The 17,631-nt window shown below is 48.0% G+C and overlaps 1 protein-coding gene across 4 annotated transcripts in view; it reads left to right on the top strand.

Moving 5' to 3' along the window:
- SIL1 (SIL1 nucleotide exchange factor) overlaps positions 1-17,631 on the top strand; it is a 100,246-nt gene that overhangs the window by 2,590 nt on the left and 80,025 nt on the right. For 2 of the 4 annotated variants that reach the window (XM_075056651.1, XM_075056649.1), the window contains exon 2: positions 1,898-2,065. The exons of 1 other annotated variant lie outside the window; for it this stretch is intronic. The gene's annotated coding sequence lies outside the window, so the exon portion shown is untranslated. Of the gene's footprint in view, positions 1-1,897; positions 2,066-17,267; positions 17,420-17,631 lie in introns of all 4 variants that reach the window. One more of the 4 variants, XM_075056652.1, reaches the window with a different exon arrangement.

The following is a 17,631-nucleotide window of genomic DNA, read 5'->3' as shown; positions in this document are numbered from 1 at the left end:
TGTCTGGGGTAGGGAGGGCTTGCCTGCTCGGTTGGGTGGTGGCTACAGCCCATTGCACTGGTCAGTGGGGCTGTTTGGGGGTAAGAGGGGAGGAGGGAAGCCTTGCCCTTCCCCATGGGCAGCCCAGGTCAGCATCCCTCGCCCTGCGGCGTGTGGGAAGGCTGTCTTCACCACCAAAGTAGCGTGGTGGCAAATTGAGCTGAAGAGCTTCGTTTGTGAAAGGTAATGAAGACATGGATTGAAACGGTTACAGCTATGCTTCTTCTGCATTACTGTGTGGGTGCCCTTTCGGCAGGATGAGGAGCCCTATTGTATTTTGGGGAAGAGAAGACTGTTAGTTTAGCTGTAAGATATCACTGCTGTAGTGGTGTAGGACTGGCTAGGTGGAGGATGCTAAAATGAAATGCCGGGCTGGAAAAGCCTCCTTGTCAGTGCCCCTGTCCTGAGGCCAGGTGAGAGATACTTGGCTCCAGACTGGACAGTGGTGGATGTTAGTGCAGATCTGGATGGGGGCAAGTTCCCTCTGGGACTTGATGAAATCACAGTCTCGGAGGGCCTGATACCTCATCTCACTTGCCCTTGCAGCAAATTAGGCAGGCCACTTTGTCTCTTGCCTTCATAGAATGGGGACCACAATGGATGGTTGTCCTTGTAAACAGCTGTTAAATGCCAAGAACTGATAAGGACCCTGGATGGGAGCAGGGATGGAGAAACCCTTCAACAGCTGCTATGTGGCTGCGTTTTACACTGCTGACTGCTCTGCTTGTTGTCCAGACCCTCTGGTTTGTCTGCAACTTTCTTAGGTGCGATACCCAGCACTGAGCATGGCCTTCCAGCCCAAAATTAGGAATTTTATGCTCTTAAATCACAGAATGATGTTTAGCTTTGCAGCTGGCACTGTGGTGTCACAACACTGACACATGTCTTATCTTTAGTCCAGTCCCTGATTTTCCTCAGTGTTATCTCTGTCCAGAAGGATTTCCCCCGTGTTGTGTTGGTGCGCTTGATCTTTGTTTTTGCTGTTTCCAAGTACAGTTCTTTGCATTGTTTTCCTTGCTTTTCTTTTTATTGATTCCTGGGTGTTTTTGGAACTTTTCTTCAGTTTATCAATTCTGATCATGACCTCTGGAGTGCTTCAAGCTCTTAACTGCTGGGCATCCTTTCAGGTTTTATAAAAGTACTTTCTCTTCCATTGTTCAGGCCATTAATGAAAAAGATGAATAGAAGCAGACCTGGACTGAGCTCTGAGGGCCCATACGTGAGGTTTTCTCCCTCTGTGACAGGGAATTGTTGATGGCTACCCTCAAAGTGTGTGTGTGTGTGAGTTGCTTTGTTGTTTTTTTTTTTTCTTAGTTAGTAATGAGCACTGTGCCTCGTTAAGGTGAACTTGCTTAGTCCGAGTTCCCCTGGTTTGCCTGAAAGTGTTGGATTGATAGAGTGAAAAGCCTGCTTTAATGCTGTTGTGCTGATCAGAGGTGTGGTGGGCAGATCTCTGTAGAGGGGGACTTGTGCCCATTTCTGAAGACCTGGATAATTTTCAAGAGCTTTCATGAATCTCACTTAACTGGGGCTTCTCGCTGGTACTCGCTGGGATTGCTCAGAGGCAATCCTCTAGTCGCTCAGCCCTGCTTTTCACCGAGAGCTCCCCAGCTTTCTCTGCTTTGGTAGCAGAGGGGTATGCATGGGGGCAATTTGCATCCGTAGTGTCCTGCTCCCCTTTGTTTTTCTGTAGGCCTGTCCTCAGTGAGAGTTAGGCTTGTCTGTATGTGACTAAGGCAGTAAAAATACATTTTTCTCCTCAAGCAATTTGAAGTTTCTTGTATGATTGCTCTGCTCTGGAAAAAAAAAATGACGTGCTCTGGAAAATTTAATTACACTCATTTTTATCCCTGAATAGTGTGTTGCTGTGGGAGCGGTTGCAGGATACCTCGTTGACCAGGGTTCTGCCGGTCACCTTCTCAGTGCAAACTCAGCTTAATGAAGAGGAGTTACTTTAACTGAAATACATTTAACTGGAGAAAACATCACTGTCCAAAGAGAACCACCTCTAACCACCCTGAGTTCTGTAAGTACTGAGCTGCTGTGTTCAGCTCTTTTAATTTTAAGAGGTTGGTCCTTTTCTGAAGTGCACTTCCACCCACTATACCATCTTTCTTTGCATTGGTGTAACTGTGGGGTGAAATTTGGGCCCCACTGAATTCAAGGACAATACAGGGTTCCTCTGTGGTTTTCATCTCTTCTGCCTCTCAAGGCTGGTAACTTGAGGTACCTGGCCACAGCTGTTCGCTCAGGCTCTGCTTCAAGGACATCATCAACGGCATGGAGAAGCCGTGCCCTGTGTGTTCTCCTTTATTAGTCCACAGCTGATGATGGGTGCCCTGACCAAATTTCAGTTTCAGGGGAGAAAATCAGCCCCCCTAAAACATTCCTGTAGTTTCTGTTGGATTCTTCCTTACTTCTCTCCAGGGGACTGCATGCTGTAGTTAAATACTGGTAGAAATATTGTGTTCCACTCTGGATTATGGCTCAATCTCGGTGGTGGATAAATTGCATCCTAAGTCCAGTTTGCAAAGCCCTTTGGGCTTTGTGGGATGCAAGCAGCTGTATTTTATTCTACATGTGTGTTTGCTGATAATTCTATAAGATTTTCAGTGAGCAGGTTGTAAGAGTCCTGATTATACTTGTTCTCTGTGCAGTGAGACTCTTTGCCCAAATAATTCAAAAGCCTGCTGGAGAGAGAGGGAAGGGAAGGTGGAAGGATGATTTAGAAACCTCTGGGTTACTGAAATAGGTGGGAAGAAGATGCATATGTTGATCTGAAGGATATACCGAGCCAGGTATATGCCTTTAAGCATCTAAAGAAAAGTCAGTATTTTTTTCAATGGCTGCCTACTTTAAACCCAAATAGTTTCTTTAATGAGAGTTTTTAAAGGTTTAGCTGTTAATTTTAGAATTTTTATTTCAAGCATGCTTCCATAAAATTAACTTTTTCAACGCAGAACGCTTTAATGTCTTCCGTGTTGGTGCTCATTTGCAAGAAATCTATGCACAATTATTTCTTATGTACCAGTTAAGTCTATCAGCCAACAGATGTCAAGTGTAGCAAAAATGCTATAATAATATTATGGTCTAATAATAGTTATAATGATTCTAATTACCTGGCGCGGCTTTTGAGAGAGGCAGACTTAGAAATTAGTGCAAAGGAGATGTTTAACCTTGAACTGCAGAAGCAAGGCACTTTCAGAGGTGTCTGGCCTGTGCCCCCTCCTCCCTGTCGGACATCCCATTCCCTTTATTTCCTCCAGCAGACTGGGAGTAGCTGTCTGGTCTGTTTTAAATGTTCAAACCTCATTCTTGGTATGTTCAGAGGTGGAGAAGAGTGCTGGAAAGCTGTAGATGAGCATGTTTCTTGAAATACCTGTGAATGTGAAGCCCCCATCATTTTTATTCTCACGCTGCAGCCTAGCCACCCTGGTTTCGGCACACTCCTGCTGCCTCATGATTACAGCGTTCACAGATTGCTCTCACCTCAGGAAGGCTGCAGGAGGCTCAGCAATCTTCATCTTTTATGCAAGCCGGTTGTGCTGCTTTTAAGTGTCAGGGAGGCTTTGCCACAGCCTGGAAATCACAAAGCCAACCTGAATCTGCCTGAGTGCTGCCGGGCAGCGTTCACTCTGTCTGTTGATGGGAGAGCGGATGTGGGGGTGTATGGGCAAGCGGACACAAGTTGTTGATCCCGATGGAGGCTTTGGTGTGGGAGGGGAGGAGGGTATGTCAGCATATGGGAGCCAGCCACCTTGCTGGTGCACGAGTGCTGCACTTGCTTTGCTTTTGACAGTTTGGGACCCCCATGGCCTCGTCGGAGTCTCCTTCCCCAGTTCAGGAAGGATGCTCTGTGTGCCAGCTCTGTTACGTCACTCCCAATGCCCCTCTACCACCGTATTTTTCCTTTAGGAAGGCTCCTGGGCTACATTTTCTATATTCTGTCGGTTTTTGCCTAACCTTGCTATGTAGTGTGTTGGGGTCCCAGTGCTCATTGTTGTTGTAGGACTGATAAGGCGATGCATAATGGATCACCCCCCTGCCGCAGCTGTTCATTTTAATTTTGTGACGTGAAGTTGGTGAGGAGTCCCTGATTCACAGGGAAGGATCCTTTCTGCAGAGGAAGCCCTGCATAGGCTGGAAGTTGACAGCTTTTAATGATTATGTGCCAGGCTGAACGTTTTCCCTTTAAATAATAGATTCAGCATGCTGATGAGAACTCAGCAGGACCTACGGGAATTCGGCTGCCGCTTGCTGATCCCCGACATGGGCAGCAGCTGTGAATCTTAGTTACTGTCTTCCTGTAAAATGGATCCAGAGGTGCCCTTGCAAGGTTTTCTTCTTCATTTCCAGCCTGCTCATAGGCTGGCATGCTCTGCTTCTCACAAAAGCCCTGCCTGCCAGTGCTGCGTGCGCTCGGCGCACACAGCCCACCTTTCCCTGGGGCTCACAACGGTGAGAGCTCTGCCATCTTCAGCCTTTTCTTTGAGGAGGTTTGCCTTCTTGCCGGAGTCAGTACCTCCATTGGTGCATCACCATGGAGATGGGGCTGTAGAAGCTGCAGGGCACAGCCTTATCCAGGCTCATGTGAAGAAGGGTGCGGTAATGGACTACACTTGTTTAGGGAAAATGATTTCTCAGAGTACATAATTTGTCAAAGAATACTTGTTATCGCCTCAGATGCTATTAAGGAAGAGACAAATCTTGGATCTCTTCAAGCCCAAGCCCGAGCTGTAAGGTTCATGTAATACTCACTTGCTTTTTAATGTGCTGCTTTGCTTTGTTTAACATCAGGCATTGCTGCTATGACCAACGCTGACTCACTAACCTGCTTGTGCTTTTACTTAGCCTGAGAAACCAAAGCTCCCTTTATTTTTCTCCTCCCTGTAAATATTAGCAGTGTATTTCTCATCCTGTCGCAGAACCTTTCTGCATCCCTTTTTTCAGCCCATTGAGAGTCCAGATTTTCACTGCTCTGAGTCAGTTGCAAAGGTTCACTTCCCTATGACCTGTACGGCTCTGGCTGAGTTTCCAAAGGCCACAAAGGGTGTGTAGGTGCATTGAGCTCTCCTGCATGCAGAGGAGTGCAGGCACTTCTCTGGCTTGGCAGACCATGCCAGCACACCCCAGACCCTGAATGAGCTCATGCTGAAACCTCCTTGGGGGTTTAGGGACGCTGCCCTTTCTGCTTGCCTGGCACTGGCACACTCTTTCTTTGTCTAGTTTCCGGTAGACAGAGAACCGCCTCGACAAGGTCTAGAAGAGCCCTCTGGCATGTCTCTGCCTCACTGGCTCCATGTCTCATTTCAGACTTCATCTGTAAACATCTCTTTGCCCTTGCTAAACACTGTGTCTCTTAATTTCTCTCTGCAAGAGTATTATTTAATTTGTAAATGTTTTGGGACGTTATTTGAAAAATACGGTATGAAGCTATATTTCATTTACTGTAATGATCCACTAATGCGGGCATATTTCAAAGGCAAGCTATGCAGTACTGTGGGGTTTAATTAAATTTTGTTTTTCAAGTAAGCATCAACAGACAGACAATAACAAATGGTGGACAATATACATACAGAACAAAGTCACTCCATTTTCTTTTCCAAGATGGTGGAAGTGAAAATGTACAGCCCTTAAAATGTACTTGGCCTGTTCACAAGTGCTGCTTTAGTGCAGTTACTCACTTTAGGGGGACTTTTTTTCTTCTTACTCTGACTTAATTTTCTTGATCTCTTTGTGCCCACAAAATAAACTGTTACACTATGGAAAATTTCCAGCAGGAGCTTTGGGTGATCTAAGTTCTGCTGCAAGCTCTGGACTTAGTTTTGAATATTGCATTGTTGCTTAATGCATTATGGCTTGTAGAGATGGGTCCTCATCAGGGTTACAGAACCAAAGGGCTGGGTATGAGTTCTTTGTGGTTTAACCCCAGCCAGCAACTAGGTACCATGCAGCCATTCACTTGCTTCCCCCCGACCCAGTGGGATGGGGGAGAGAATCAGGAAAAAAAGTAAAATTCATGGGTTGGGATGAAGACAGTGTAATAGGACAGAAAGGAGGAAACTAATAATGATAATAATAATAACAAAATGACAATAATAGTAATAAAAGAATTGGAATATACAAAACAAGTGATGCACGATGCAATTGCTCACCACTTGCTGACCGATGCCCAGTTAGTTCCTGAGTGGTGATCCCCTCCCCAGGCCAACTGCCCCCAGTTTATATTCTAGGCATGACGTCGCATGGTATGGAATATCCCTTCGGCCAGTTTGGGTCAGCTGCCCTGGCTGTGTCCCCTCCCAGCTCCTTGTGCCCATCCAGCCTTCTTGCTGGCTGGGCATGGGAAGCTGAAAAATCCTTGACTTAGTATAAACACTACTTAGCAACAACTGAAAACATCAGTGTGTTATCAACATTCTTCTCATATGGAATCCAAAACAACGCTATACCAGCTACTAGAAAGAAAATTATCCCAGCGAAGCCAGGACAGAAGTGCTCATTCCTTTGGTGGGAAATGCCTGTCTCCAGTGACTGGGTGTGGTGCACACCAGCCCTGGCGCAGTGAGGTTGCCGGGAGGTAAAAATGATGTTGTTGCATCCGACATTGTTGTACCCAAATCGGGAATAAGCAAGTGGCTCTTGAGTGCATTTTGTTCCTTTTCTTCCAGCAAGTGTGGGGTAATCAAGTACAAAATGTATGCAGAGAAGCTTGGAAAGTCTGTTCAACGTCAGCGGGAGGCTGTTAGAAATCATAATGGCACTCACAAGCGTGGCACTTGTACAAGTTTTCTACTGGTAAAGAAATTCATTGGTGATGATGTAAATGGGCTCCTTTGTTTGGGTTTGTGTGGAGAATCGCTTGAGGAGCAGAATGAGATTGCTAGCTGGAGCATTGTTGAATTCTGGCTGTTTTCTGGTGACTAGCATGGGTTTTGTCCTCTCTTAGTGTTCGGGAAATTTTCCATTGTTTAGAAACATAAGCAGAATTTGCTGAGGAAATCAGTGCAGGTGCCCTGGACTCCTGCAGCACACTATAGCCCTTTCATTTCTCTCTGAAATCTGTCCAAGTCAGAGAGCTGAAAAAAAGGTAAATTCTTCAGAGGCGGACCCCCCATCCTCTGCTCAGAGATTTGAGTTCAAGCCGTGTCCTGGATTGATGCCTAAAGCTTTGCCTACTTAACCTGCCTGCAAATGGAACCTGGGCCAGGGCAGCGGGGTGGCTGCGGGCAAGGGCTGGCTATGCCTGGTGCTGGCTCTGCTCACTGCTGGCTGACCCGGGGTGGGTCACTGTCCAAAGAGCTGTTGGGTCGAAATTGGAGCATGTAAAGCCTGGGAGACGCTGTGGGAACCTGGTGCTTGACTGGCATCTCTGCAGCTGTTAAGTGCCTGAAAAGCATTGCTGTAAATGACAGACTTCTGTCTGCTAACCTCCTCCTTCATGAGATCTTGGTTTAACACTTTCTGTATTACAGTAACAGCCTATGTTTTCTCCTTGCTGGAAAGCAGTCCCACAAGTACTTTACAGCTCTCCTGGTGCATGTACCGGCTGATGGTGTTTTCTGTGCTGGATGAGATGCTTGTAGGAAACAACAATCCTGTCCAAGTAAGGCTGGCAAGACGATGTCCTGTGCTTGATGCCAGTCCCTATGGCTGGAGACGAGTCCTGTTACAGATAAACCAGTGTGTAAATATAACTTGTCATGAGGCATCAGATGCTCTTTAAATAAATTCTGGAAAAAAAACCATGCAGCTAGGTTTGCGCTGGTACTACCAATACCAAGGGGAATGCCCTGTGCCTGCCACCTTGTTCTTCCCTTGTTCCTTGCTTTAGGCTGCCAGTTTTTTCCTTTTCTCACTTCTTTTTGTTGATATGTAGTATCACTCGAGGCTCCATTGCTGGGGTTTGGGGCAGGCAGTTGCTTTTTGATGACTCAATGCAGCATCTCCTACTTCTCATGTCCTTCCTGTGGATCTCCTGCCTTTTTTCTGATCGCTCTCACATTGTGATAAGCTAACCTCCTCTGTGGGCTGGTCAAGCTTCCTATCCAAGGACCTCAGGCCTCTTGCACATAAACTTTTCTGAGGCCATTATTTATCTTCTATGGAAGGAAAGGTTTTCCTGGCCATGCTGGGGCTCAGGTGGCTGACCCCAGATGAAACATGCTGGCATCTGTAACATCTGGAGCAGGTGGCTGAGCCCTGCGCTGAGGGATTTGCCCTTTGTGCAGACCAGTACGTGCATAAGCTTCATCTTTGCAGGAGCAGGTGAGTGATTTTGGTTCCCCACAGTACTGGCTGGCACGATTAAATCTTGCAGATGTGCCCAGAACAGGTTTAGGGGCTCATTCTCCTGTCCAGCAGGATAACAGAGAGAGAATGATGTGCCCTGCAGCAGACCCAGTGCTGGGAGTCCAGAGCCTGTGCTTTAATGGTTCTTGCAGGACTGTGCTGCAAATGGGGGACCTGCAAGGGGCCTCGACACAACGTCTGGAATGACACAAGCCCAGGGCGTGGGAAGCTATGATACTGCTTAGGAGTGAACAAAAATAAAAGGCTCTAGGACTATTTAAAAGAAAAAAAAGTAATCTGTAATTCAGTTTTGGGGGAATTAACTTCTAGTGAGAGAGCGCGAGGCTGGCTGGGAGAGGACGAGCGCTTGCTCAGACGGATGGTAATCCATTGCAGCGCCTTACCACGCCAAGGCTCTTTGACAAACATTAGCCCTCTTAATGCCTCCCTAGGATGAGCGAGATGCTGTGCCGCTGGATGTGGAACGTCAAGTTTCTGGACTATGAGGAGCTTCATCCCAGTGTGATAATTTAAACACCGAATTCTTTTTAGTAATGGATATTGTTGATGGTTGCCTCGCATGGGAGTGCTGCACAGGAACAGATTGCGTTGTACTGATGTGTTTTAAAAATGAAAAGTGTGCTGGTCTTCGTAAGCACTTGGGTCTGACACTGGCCAGCTAGGTTTCTTGGATTTCTCCTTTGGAGTTTGGCAGCCGTCTGCTTCAGGGAGTACAGTGGTCTCATAAGAGTTTATTTGATCTGACACATGACAAATTGTTTCTGCTGGTGGGTACTTCAGGCACAGTCTGTTAGCTGGCAGCCGTAGCTTTGCGGGCACCGGGGAAGTTGGGGAAGGCAAGCCTGCCCTCCTCTTCCTCCTCTTAGAAAGTGTCAGTGGAGGGAACGTTGTTGTAGCCCACCTCCCATTCCAGCCTTCTTTTTGCCGGTTGTTAAATTGTGCTGTTTGCATAGATTATTAATGTTGCTTATGTGCTGGGTGTTCCTGCAGATGGTTGTTGTGTTTCTTGTTGCACCTTGGTGTGCGGGGCAGAAAAGAGCCTGTGTTTCTGGAACCAGACCCAGTTGCCATTAAAGATGCTTTGTTAAGTTGCTTTTTTTAGGGCACCCTTTTAACTATGTAATGAGGAGTGGAATATTACATTTCTCAGCAGAATAGAAAGTACATGTCCCCTGTGAGATACTGTAAATACATTTTATCTGTTCTATTACCTACAGTTTTGAGACTATGTCCCCTAAGCATTTTAATCTTGTTTTCCAGAGTTGTCTCAGGGTGAGGAATCACTCCTATTTGCAACTTTGGGAATAATTATGATGTTCATTAATTTCTTCTCTTTCCTGCTGTCCATCTATTATTGCTTCTGAGAAAAAACCCCTCTCTGTAAATCTCCACTGAAACAGGACTGACTCCATGATTAGAATGAGAGTTATGTGCACTAGAAATGTGTTTGTGAGAAAGCATCTCGTAGCTCTGCACATGGACAGACCCACTGGCGTGTGCTGGCTCCTCCAGTGCCATTCAAAAGCACTTAGCCTCATAGAGCCCGCCAGATGCCCGGGCTGGCTCAGTGCTGCTTACCCTACAGTTAAAGAAGAAAGCACTGCAGGCAGCACGGTTCTGGGCAGTCGTGGCACACCTGGAGCACTGCGATGAGGCAGGAGGCTGAAGGTCAGATATGCTCAACCACCCGAGCGGTGCTTTGCCTCCTGAAGCGCTTTGCCTGCAGTGCTGGGTTGCTGTTATGAAATAGAAATTAGACAGGACAATAAGCGAAGTGGTTCATCAGCTGCCGCTCTTTTGTCCAGCAACTAAAAGCCAGTTCAGAGAGTTTTTGTGGAAGCGCTGTTTGCTTTGGTCCTTTTTTGCTCTTTCTTTAAGTACAGACTGAAAGAGCTGGAGACTGGAGGCCACTGTAATTATTATTCCTTCATGACTAGCAGAATAAATGTGCCATTTAATGCATAAATGACAGGGTCCTTCCCTCAGAAAAAATATGTGGTCTGACCCTGATGCTGCAAACCCTTCTACATGTGAGTAACCGTCCCTGCCTGGTTCTGGGTGCACTGAGATTTCTCACTCCCTGGATCAGGGTCGGTGCCAAAACTTGTCTCGACGTGTGACGTCTGTGGTCACTGGAAGTCACTGTAGAGGCTGTCATTGAAACAGCCTTGATTCACATCACAGCTTTATTTAGATGGCAGCTGATGCAGAAGCTCTGCAGAATAGTTTGTCCATCATGTGATAAAATCTGCTTGCAGGAGGGAGCAGCTGAAGTCTCTGGTCTTCATGGGAGAAGCTCCCTCTGTACAAATGTGGCCTGGCAGTCCTGTGATGGATTTGCCATCTCCCCACCAGATGTGGCAAGATGAGGCTGTAGCACCACCAGCATGTAGAGGAAGCTGCTCGGGATGTTCTGCTGTCTCACAGCAGAGAGAAAGGTGCTGCAGATGCATTTTTCATCAGAGCTTAAAGAGTATGAGTGGCTAACAGCCTGCTGTTAGCTCTTACAGCAGACAGGGAGATTTTGAGAGTCTTCCTTGGCTTTGCAAGTACAGCAAAGGCCAAGAAACGGAGAGCGAAAATCACTGTATGCTTTGGCTGCTGCTTCCCACTGCCTGTGGGTATGTGGCAGAGGTGGCAGAGGCAGCAGATGCAGTGACAGCCAGGACTGCCAAAGAAAGGACCCTTTGTGGACTGGTGCTGCTCAGCTACTGAGATATGCCAGTCCACAAAATGGCTCTTTGTAGGGTATTCTCTAACAAAAAGATGTTCCTTTTAAGTGGCTGGGTCTCCTGCTGTTGGTCCAAGCTCCAGATGAGAAACAGTGGGTCTTGTCATTCTGGACTGGAAGGTGCTGAGGTTACAAACACAGTCATTGTCCCTTGGAAGGGAAAATCATGGAGGAAAACCAGTCCTGGTCGCATCTCTGTTCCCCTCCTTCCCCAGCCTAGGTTTTGGGCTGCTGGAGCCTGCCTTTCCTGTGGCTGAGGGGCAGTGGGATGGAGCTAAGGTACTGCTCCTGAGTGAACCCCGTGGCTCTGAAGAGCGATGAGCATGGTCATGGAGCTCAGGAGGGACCTGTGGACTAGGAGCAGTCCTACTGCTTGGAAGGTTTACTACTTCTTTGAGGCTATCCATGACCCTTCATTGTGCACGCTTTATGGCGCAGTTCAAATATCAGTAGTGAAGTGGTTGCTTAAGCCTTCCCTGCAGAGAGTAGCCCTGCGGACCTTGCAGCCCTCAAGCGTGGAGGCTGGTGCGACTCTGACGGCACATGCAGGGTCCTGTGGTGGCTAAGGCATTTGCAGAAATGCTTTTTCATAACATCTGCTGGGATTCGTGAGATGTAGAGGCAGGTTCCCTGATTTGTCACTATGTCATAAGGATTTAAGGTTGAAGAACTCTTTGAAGCACCAATACAGCCTGTTTTGCCATGACAAGGTGGAGATGAGCGCCAGTGTGACTTTTCTTCCCCAAGGAAAACGCTGTTTTGCACAGATCACAAGCCGTGGCTCTGCTGCTGTTTGAAGAGACCAGACGAATCGCAGTGACGGGCACTCTGTGCAACATCAAAGTCTGCCCCTCCGAAGCCGAGATGCTAAGGAACTCCAGCTCAGCATCCTTCATGTCTAGGCAGCAAAAGGAAAGAAGATCTCTGAACCGGGAGTCACTTGGGTGATCAAAGCTCTGCTTAGCAGAGGCTGATGAGGCAAAAGGCAGGATGACAGCAGGAAGGTCACAGCCCCTGTGGATGATCTGGGCCATCTAATAATGGCAGTCAGGCCTCCAGAGGGGTCTGTGAAACCTTCTCCTCTGCTGGAGGACTTGGGCCTGCATCCATGCCCGAGGAAGCAGACATGCAGCGTCCAGCACCTGTGCTTGGCCGGAGCAATTATGGGGTCCCTGAGGGATTGTTTAATTAAAGGGAGGCTGCACTGTCACATTTCAAACTGTTTTTTCCATATGTTGCTACAAGTAACATCTAAAATAGCTCTAAAAGGCAAAAAAACATTCCCCAAAGTAGATGTGGCAGATGTTGAAGAACAGGAGAGGGAAGGAATTATGTTCTCTTTCAGCTTCCCATGTCTCTGCATTTACTTCTGCAATTGCAGCCCTTGGAGCTCTTTGCTATTTTAAATTTCCTTAGGAAAAAAACTGCTGAACAAATGCTGCCTGCTGCTGGCTGGCTGTTCTGCTTTGGTTTCAGACTGGGGAGGCTCTTATGCTCGGGGAGCAAGACTCTCTTTTTAGTCTTGGTGGGAAATGCCCGGGTAGAAGAACGGAAATCATCATGAGAGTCGTTTCTAGATGATGGTACTAGTAGTCTCTCGGATGTCCCTTTGTGCTCGTTACTGTCCCAGGGCTTATTTAATTGCTTAAGACCACTGAGACCGCTTTAAAAGTACTAATGCAGTGAAAAGAATAAGCAAACTTGGATAATGCCTTTCATCCAAGCACGTGAAGATATCACTGCAGACATTAGTGGAAGGAGCCCTGCGATTGCGTTGGTTATAGCTGTGGCGTCTGTGTTAAGAGTGGAACAACTGAGCCCCAGCATGGGGAACGACTTGCCCATATTCATGCAGAGATTCAAGGCAAAGCCAGCAGTGATCCCAAGGGAACCTGCTTGGCCATAGGTTATATTCGTCCCCAGAGAGCTCCTTATTCCCCTTCAGGGGAGGGTTTAAAATTGGCTTGTTAGGGCTTTATTCTGGGTTTTGGTGCCAGTGGATGATCTGGCAGCTTCTGGGGGTGTTTGGCCCATGAGGCGGATCCCGGTGGCCCTCCACCTTTTCAACTGGGAACTTGCCATAAAACTGGAAGTGTGGGGGAGCCCAACTCGCTTGCAAGGGAGGTTCTGAGCTGGGCATCCAGCCAGGCGTCCCGTGCAATTAATCCCATGGGCTGCCACGCCACATTAATCCTGGCCACATAGCCAGAGCACACGACAGGCGAGCCACACGTTTGCTGCCTGCATGCTGTCCTGCTCCCTGCTGCGACCTGTACTCGTGGGTTGTCACGTCGAGTAGGAGCTGTCACTGCAACCCGGTGCACCGTAGAGGTGAGGAAATGCATTTTTCATAAACTTCACAGCTCACTGTTTCTGGCAGATTGATAGGGCTGCTGGAGAAGCCCTTTGCTTGCCTGCTGTCGGGGCACCTCTGCACCAGCTGCTCTGCAGGGCTGTGGCAGCGGGTGTCCTTAGCTCTGGAGAGATGGTGATCCCGACGGGAAACCTCTGGGCTGAGCTGGAGCTGGCAGCGAGGGTCTTGGCGGGGACAGGCTGAGATACAGACAGAGGGGATAGATGCTTGTACTGGGGCAGGCGGCATGGTGCGGGTACTGCTGTGAGAGTTGTGTGCCTGGTACATCAGCGTTGGATTTCTCTAATACTGAGCTTGAATTTTGCATGTTTTTTTTAACCTCTTAATTGAATCTCTTTATAGGGAAGCTGGCACCTGACAGGGGAAGGAGGTTGTTATTTGATGCAAGAGCCATGAGTGAACAGCAGGAACTTGGAAAATACAAAAAGCTGTTTCCAGAGAGGCTGGGAGTATGCCAATTAAATCTTGGGCTCTTTGTGGGCCCAACTGCAGTGGGACATCAGGGTGCCCGGTGACCTGGCTAGTGTGGTGTGTGCTTTCTTTCCTGTTAGATTCTCCAAGCTTGGGAAAGCAGAAGGGGTAAAAAAAATATACTGAACACTGGCAGACTCCCAGGTTAGTCCGAGGCAAGGCATCACCTTGCAAATAGGGGCTGATGGAAATGATAGATACATGTGGGGGGGGAAATATCACTCAATTGTATGTGCTGTACATGGGAAATTGCAGCAAGGAGCAGGAGAAAGGAATAGGAGCAGGGCAGGAGGAGACGCGTTTTCAGCTGGCATTTGGGATGATGGGGAGGCAATGAGGAAGGAGAAAGCTGTTTCACGTGGTTGAAGTCAGGCAGTGTGGCAGCTTTCAGAAAGATGTTTGTCCTGAAGGTCCCTGTGCATCTCTTATCTCCAGGCGAGTCCTAAACTGGTGCAAATCATCGCCCACGCTCTGGTACGGACTTTAACGTGCTTGCTAGCCCCAAAGCTCTGCAGAGTGAGGATGTTGCATGCGTGTGCAGGCTGTCGCAGAGCGCTGTGAGAGCAGCTGCCAGAAATTCAGATAGGTGCATTTTTTATAAATAATAAATGATAAATTTGGTCCTCTGACCTCTGAGGCATGCTCTGCTTTTGTACGCTCCATCCTGAGTGGAGCAGAAGATCCCCCCATGCTGGACCCAGGGCTCTCCGGCGTGGAGGGTCTGAGGACTGTTGGAGACACACTGGCTGCAGCGCCTGGGATCAGGGGTCTTGCTGAGCCACGGCAGAGTGGCCCCTTCTGCCATCACCGCTAATGAGTGGGTGGAGAGGATGACGGCAGCCTTGCTCAGACTTCAAACCACCAAAGTATAAAGCTGTGCTCTGGCCCTCTGGAGAGCAGTGTTTTCTGTGAACACTGGTTTCTGAAGGAATTAATTAAGTAAATTTAATTAATAGACTAAGTGATGCTTAATGTTAAACTGTGTGAGGTTGTATAAACAACACAGTTGGAGTTGCTGTGGTCGGGTAGAAGGAGTGATGCCAGGTTTGTCTGTAAATGACCTTCAACAACCCAATCCTCTGTCCCTGTGCGGAGCCGTGGCTGGTGCCAGTGAAGCCGCTGGGTGCTGAGAGCTGCCCTCACCGTGCCCAGGTGCTGCTGTGCTGTCTCCTGTCGCTGGAGACATCCGTGCTCTGCTCTCACTTGCATTGGCACCTGGCAGTGCTTGTAGGAAAGACCAGCGTTAGGTGGTATTGTAGCTGAGCTGCTGTTAGAGGGACTGGTGTTAGCTAAGCAGGTAGCCTGTAGGGGTTATTAATATTTATTTTTATTATTTGTTAGTGGAGGTTATAAAAGTTGCATCGTTGCACGGTAGATGCCAGGCTCTGTAAGCACACGTTTCTGCCATGGTTATCCTCCTCCCTCCCCATCCCTACCGTCCCATGTCAAAATTTCTTCCTGTGTGCTGGTCCCAATTCAGAGAGGTGCTTCTGCTGCAGGTCAGAGCAGGGCCTGTTGCTTGGGGGCAGGCTGTGCCTCACCAGCAGAGCTCCAGCCATGATTTATTCCTGTAAACCTAAAAGCGTGGCCTCCTGCTGCGTGGGTTCTCTGTAGGCAGCCAAATACGGGAAGGTGTTCCCACAACTTTTCCCTTGTGTAGGAGTGTTTTTAACACACCAGAGAAGAGTCCTGGTAGGAGTAAATGATGAGGAGCAAGCAAGAAGAATAAACGATTTTTAAGCAATTTCATAAGTGGGATCAATGAGACGGTCTGTATTGCAGCTGCGCCTTCTCTGCTGAAATCTTGGTAGGGTTGAGGGTGTTTGCAAACAAGTGGTGCTCGCTGTCCTGTCTTTCACCCATACACATAGGGCTTCATGCCCAGGTGGGACCCTCCGGCAGGGGTTGGGGGCTCTTGGTGCAGTGAGCTCCTGTGTGGAGCTGGGGATACTCGCTGGAGGCATGAGCCTGCTTTCCCAATGGCAGGACACCAGGAGGAGCAGAGCTGCTGAGAGCATCCTGAGCGCAGCAGAAGCAGATGCAACGTCACACCTCAAAGCTGTGCAGAGCCTGTGCCAGCTGAATGTGGTGGGTCCGTACCCAGAGAAGTCTGTTCCTGCCTGGTTTGTCCTGGGAGAATTGAGGACGAACAAATTGGGGCTCCATCAGGAACACTGCGTGGGTCCCTGAAGGAAGCTCCTTGTTATGTTTGGTTTTGCCATTCAGGGCTCTTCTCCTGCTTTGCATAAGGTGATAGATAGGTTAGTTGTTATTATTTTATTCTGTTTTTATTATTAATTTTTATTCAGATCCAGTTCTTTGATCAGTCAAGTGCATTCAGATCTCTTCCAGGATCTTTGTAGTTTTAACATTGGCTTTAATGAAGGGGAAAATTCACTTCTGCCTCCTTTTGGAAATGTTGCTGATCAGGACCTGTCCGTGGCAGGAGTGAGCTCAGACAGATGTATGGAGCAGGAGGTCTCCCAGGTGCCTGTCGAGCAGAGCCACTGCCAGCTGTGCCAGCTGTGCAGAGCCACAGCAGTTCACCTGGGCACTGCACCTAGGGCAAGTGCAATTAATTGCTGGGCCTTGTCTTGGGGAAGAAAAAGCATGAAAAGAAGATGAAGATGTCTTTTAAGGGGGAAAAGTGGTATCAGAGTCTCACAAGTCCTGCTCTTAGTGAAGGCAGTAGGGAATACTCACATTGTACAAGGTTTGGTAGCTCATTGTGGTTCTTGCAGCATCTTGCCCATCAGCTCACATCTTTCTGCTGGATCCTGCACATTAAAACGTGCTGCAGGTAACCATTTCCAGGTAAACCTGTTTGGAAGGACAGGACCTGTGTTCTCTCTTATGAGAGCCATTGGGTTTTTAATATGGGCAAGTTGTCTTCTTATGGTTCCCATTTCCAGGGGAAATCCAAGAAATCCTGTGCTTTGTGCCAGAAGCCGCAGTGCAATGTCCACATACTGTCAGGGCAGGGAGAGCTGACGCAAGTCTTCAGGATTGAGACCTGCTAAGCAGACACATGGTCATCTGGGCCTGTGTCCACCAAAACATGAGTATTTCCAGGCTGGCTTCTCTTAGCTTGGTTTGTACTTAACAGGAGCCTTTGCGTCCCTGTGCCTCTGGGAAGAAGAGAGGATAATTTTATTTGCAGTTTGGTCTTGCTCATCTGTTTGAAAGCAGAGGGTTGTGAAGACCCAACTGTAATGAAACTGGGAAGGGCAGAGTGTCCTGTGGCCTCCTAGTGATCCTCTGTTTGTCCACCAGCTGTTTCCTCTCTTACACACAGGCTGAATTTCAGATTAAAACCTCTTCTTTCTCCTGTTGGTGTAGCTGCACAGTCATGGGAGAAGGAGGGACTGCTGGCTATGGGACATTCCCAAGTTGTCTGACTGACACTGCTCTGCTCTTCAGTAGCAAGTCAGCAAAAACAGGTGCTCATTACAGACCTGGGGACCCTATTGCTCAGAGGAAGAAAATTTCAGGTCAGTCAGCTAAATTTCCTTCTCTTTCTCCATTGTATGGCACATCACTTAGCATGTCATGCCGGTCTCACCCATAGATGCCAGTGTCATTAAAATAACATTGTGTTTGAACAGGGATCTCGACACTGATTGCAGGATGTGTCCTGAGTACACCTCTTCAATCAGACATCCTAGTTTACACGTCTGTCTTTAAAATAGTTTCCTTAACTGTT

This window comes from Buteo buteo, chromosome 24 (genome assembly GCF_964188355.1).
Source record: "Buteo buteo chromosome 24, bButBut1.hap1.1, whole genome shotgun sequence".
In the NCBI taxonomy this organism is placed as follows: domain Eukaryota; kingdom Metazoa; phylum Chordata; class Aves; order Accipitriformes; family Accipitridae; genus Buteo; species Buteo buteo.
Note: the sequence above shows the minus strand (reverse complement) of the source record. Positions and strands in the feature narration are given on the sequence as shown.